Below are 5289 nucleotides of genomic sequence, written 5' to 3'. Positions count from 1 at the left end.
TGTGTTAGAAAGTGTGCCTTGATGGTTGGGCTAACACGTGCATGTCTTTTTTTTTTTATCTGAGATGCCGTATATTAGAATGTTGGGCATTTTTCCGCGAGTGCCCCTTTTTATTTGTTTTGCATTTTTTTGCTTAGTCATGTTACCGTAAGGAATTGGCAAGTAGTGTCGCAAAACTTATATTTTTATAGTGTTGGAAAGTGTTTCTAGATGATCTGGCTACCCATGCCTATTTTTTTTTTAGCCAGATATAGCGTATATATAGGTATGTGTTCGATTTTCCTGTGATTGCCATTTTTTCGTTTTTTCCCATTTCTTTCAAAATTACTACGTACTAAGGAACTATCACAGAGTAATGATTCATTTATATGTTTATTTGTCGGAAAATGTGCCTCGATGGTTTGCCTAGCACGTGGCTGAAATTTTTTTTCTGAAATGCGTATAATAAAATGTTGGGCATTTTTCCGCGAGTGCCCCTTTTTATTTGTTTTTCATTTTTTTACATAGTCATGTTACCGTAAGGAATTGGCAAGAAGTGTCGCAAAACTTATATTTTTATAGTGTTGGAAAGTGTTTCTAGATGATCTGGCTACACATGCCTATCTTTTTTTTTAGCCAGATATGGCGTATATATAGGTATGTGTTCGATTTTCCTGTGATTGCCATTTTTTCGTTTTTTCCTATTTCTTTCAAAATTACTACGTACTAAGGAACTATCACAGAGTAATGATTCATTTATATGTTTATTTGTCGGAAAATGTGCCTTGATGGTTTGCCTAGCACGTGGCTGAATTTTTTTTTTTTCTGAAATGCCGTATATTAGAATGGCCATTTTTCCGCGAGTTCTCCTTTTTATTTGTTTTGCAATTTTTTGCTTAGTCATGTTACCGTAAGGAATTGGCAAGTAGTGTCGCAAAACTTATAATTTTATAGTGTTGGAAAGTGTTTCTAGATGATCTGGCTACCCATGCCTATCTTTTTTTTTTAGCCAGATATGGCGTATATATAGGTGTGTTCGATTTTCCTGTGATTGCCATTTTTTCGTTTTTTCCCATTTATTTCAAAATTACTACGTACTAAGGAACTATCACAGAGTAATGATTCATTTAGATGTTTATTTGTCGGAAAATGTGCCTTAATGGTTTGCCTAGCACGTGGCTGAAATTTTTTTTTCTGAAATGCCGTATATTAGAATGTTAGCCATTTTTCCGCGAGTGCCCCTTTTTATTTGTTTTGCATTTTTTTGCTTAGTCATGTTACCGTAAGGAATTGGCAAGTAGTGTCGCAAAACTTATATTTTTATAGTGTTGGAAAGTGTTTCTAGATGATCTGGCTACCCATGCCTATCTTTTTTTTAGCCAGATATGGCGTATATATAGGTATGTGTTCGATTTTCCGGTGATTGCCATTTTTTCGTTTTTTCCCATTTCTTTTAAAATTACTACGTACTAAGGAACTATCACAGAGTAATGATTCATTTAGATGTTTATTTGTCGGAAAATGTGCCTTGATGGTTTGCCTAGTACATGGCTGAAATTTTTTTTTTTTCTGAAATGCCGTATATTAGAATGTTGGCCATTTTTCCGCAAGTGCCCCTTTTTATTTGTTTTGCATTTTTTTGCTTAGTCATGTTACCGTAAGGAATTGGCAAGTAGTGTCGCAAAACTTGTATTTTTATAGTGTTGGAAAGTGTTTCTAGATGATCTGGCTACCCATGCCTATCTTTATTTTTAGCCAGATATGGCGTATATATAGGTATGTGTTCGATTTTCCTGCGATTGCCACTTTTTCGTTTTTTCCCATTTCTTTCAAAATTACTACGTACTAAGGAACTATCACAGAGTAATGATTCCTCTAGATGTTTATTTGTCGGAAAATTTTGTTTACTTCTTTTTTGATTGAATATCATCAAATTTTTTTAGCTAAAATATTATATTGTTTTACATTTTATTTTCGATTTTATTTCCCTTCAAAAAATTTTTTTTGGGTCAGAATTTTAATTTTATAGTCGTAAAATAATCGATAATTATCCAGCAACCCACCATACAATTTTTATGCATATCCAAGAATAATTAGATTAGTAAATAACACCTTGAAATTGACATACCCTTCCTACATTTCAAGTGGCAGATTTGGGAGTCTGAGTCAGTGTGGTTGGCGGCCATTTTGTGGACATATCCGAATCGTAAGTTGCCCTATCTATATATATTCTTGTTTCCTATAGAATTTGTGATATTTTGGTATATTTTTACCTGCATAAATATCATATTATATATTAAATATATGTATTTTTTTACAAAATTTATAAGTACTCAAAAAATTACCTTTAGATATGGCCCCTGATATAAATGTAATTTACAAAATAATGAAGATTTATTTTCATATTTCTATTTTAGGATAACATATGTTTATTCCCTAAAAAAATTAGCCACTTCCTATTTCATTTGGGTACCCAAAAAAATTCATGAAATTTGGACAAATTTTTTTGGCCAAAAAAAGTTACCCTTTTTTTCTCATTTCAGATCTTCACCTCCCTGGGTCTGACTTCATCCAAAATACATCAAGATGTGTCCTAAACATTCGAGAATCAATTCCTAAAAGGATTTGTGTATATATGTATAAACTTTTTTTTATGAATTTTTATGTAAGGTCTTTTTTTTCTACTTAATTTTTTAAAATATTTATAATAAATAGTTTTTCTGCAGATGAGTAGTATTTATCTTTACAGTTGTTTTAAGCATTCATTGAAGTTTTTTTTTTTGGCAAAAGAAAAAAGGAGGTTACTGCAAAACTGATTTTTCAAGAATTTTTTTTGGCGTCGGGGTCGCGCGCGTCTGAGGAGCGTACCTATCCAGGGTTAAAACAACTGAAAGACCATTTAAGCAACGAGCTTATTGACTGTCACCGTATCACTGAGAAGTCATGAGAAAAAAAGTGGACTAATTGTTAAAATACGGATTAGCCGAAAAAAGTTCTAGCCCTTACAATTCTCCATACTTGCTCGCAAAAAAACCGGACGGTTCTTTCAGGAAGTGTACGAACTGCTGAAAGTTAAATTCGATCAGTGTGGCCAATAATTATCCATTGCCGCTCATCGACCAACTACTCAACAATATCGGACAAGCGAGATTCGTCTCCAAGATTGGCTTATTAAAGGGCTATTATCAAATTTCTTTGGAGGACAACTCAAAATTTTTATCAGCTTTTATAACCCCGTTTGGGTTATATCAATACACTGTCATGCTATTTGGTCTAATGAACGCCCCTGCAACTTTTCAACATGTGATGGATAACCTTCTAGGATCGATAGAAGGAGTAGGCATATATCTCGACGATATTGTGGTATATTCATCGACCTGGGAAGAACATCTGTGAATCCTGAAGGAGGTATTTCAGAAGCTGCGAGGAGCATACCTGATAATTTAATCTTTAGAAGAGCAAATTTGGAAAGGCAACAGATCCGCTTAGGATTTGAAGTAGGAAGAGAACTAATCACCCCGGTAGCCGCTAACGTCGGGGGAAAAAGGAAAGTGCCACCACACACAACAAGAAAGCAGTTACAACGTTTCATAGGGATTGCATTATTCTACAGACGGTTTTGCCCAAACTTTTCCGCTGTAGTCACTCCATTGACGGATTTGACTAGCCCCCCCAAAAAAATTTGTATGGACCAGCGAGTGCCAGGAATCCTTCGACATGATAAAGGCCATATTAACTTTGAAACCAATGCTACAAATACCTGATTTCAACAAGAAATTTCTTATCCAAGTGGTTGCATCGGATAACGGAATTAGGGCTGTCTTATTGCAGGAAGACGAGGAAGAAATTCTTCACCCGGTTTGCTTTATGTTGTCGAAGCTGAAGAGTCATCAGCAAGCCTACTCGACAGTTGAAAAGAACTACTAGCGTTAGTCATAGCTATAAAAAAGTTTGAAGTCTAAGTGAATCAATCACAGAATGAGATTATAGTGCTTTCAGATCATAATCCTTTAACTTTTGTTAATAAAACTGAAAATAACAATCAAATGTTAACTAGGTGGTCATTATGTTTGCATCCGTATTGTATTAATGTAAAGCACATATCAAGTAGAGATAAAATGGTTGCAGATTATTTATCTCAGGCTGAATCAATGGATTCAGACCCAAGCTCCGTATGTTTGCTAGATTTCCCCTTCTCCATAATAATAAATTTGGGAAAAAATGCATCAACCTATTCAATGAGCAATTGCCTGCCCTTAATTTGAAACTAATTCCCATAAACCCCCGAACTATCGGCTCACTCTTCCAAGTCAAGGTGCCTCCGGTGTCGTTTATAAGTATAATTGTCCCAGATGTGATCTTGGCACTTACATCGGTTGTACCAGGAGGCTGCTAAAAGTCCGAATTTCCTCTCATCAAGGAATTAGCTATAGAACGGGTTGTCGACTATCAAATCCAGAACAATCTAACATAAGAAATCACAGTAAAAGTTGCAAAACACACATAGATACCAGTCATTTTAATATAATAGGAAGACCCCGACATATAGACGAACTAACCACCCTTGAATCAATAATGATTAAGGTAACTGTACCTTCTCTTAACCACCAGTCGTCTTCCACCTAATTGTTTATTGCCTAATTACCTGTTGTTTTGTTTACACTCCCTTCCATAAAAATTTTTTGTGTCAGTTCTCTTTACGCTACCGCTGTGGGTAGGTGTCTTATTCGTTCTATTATTATTATTATTATTATTATTATTATTATTATTATTATTATTATTATTATTATTATTATTATTATTATTTAATTAATTTGTTTCTCTGTATTCGCCCCTAGCCCTTTCACTGTTATTCTGTGTTTAGGTTTTTACTCTTTTTTTATTCTTCATTTATTAAAAAGGTTTTTTTAATTTTGGTGTTGATAAACGTTGTGTGTATCTTTTTACTCATACGCAATTGATTTGTAATCGTTTCAGCCTGGAATATGTACCAAGCTGATACGAAACGTCGGCGCTAATAAGTGGATGAAAGACAGAACGCGTCTCCCTACTCCAATATGTTCATATATATATATATATATATATATATATATATATATATATATATATATATATATATATATATATATATATATATATATATATATATATATATATATATATTTATATATACATATATATATATATATATATATATATATATATATATATATATATGTGTGTGTGTGTGTGTGTGTGTGTGTATATATATATATGCTAAGCTTTATTAACTGGATGAAATGTGATCCTTTTTGGGAAAATACACTTTAT

The sequence above is a fragment of the Palaemon carinicauda genome, chromosome 18, assembly GCF_036898095.1.
Source record: "Palaemon carinicauda isolate YSFRI2023 chromosome 18, ASM3689809v2, whole genome shotgun sequence".
NCBI classification, from domain to species: domain Eukaryota; kingdom Metazoa; phylum Arthropoda; class Malacostraca; order Decapoda; family Palaemonidae; genus Palaemon; species Palaemon carinicauda.
Note: the sequence above shows the minus strand (reverse complement) of the source record.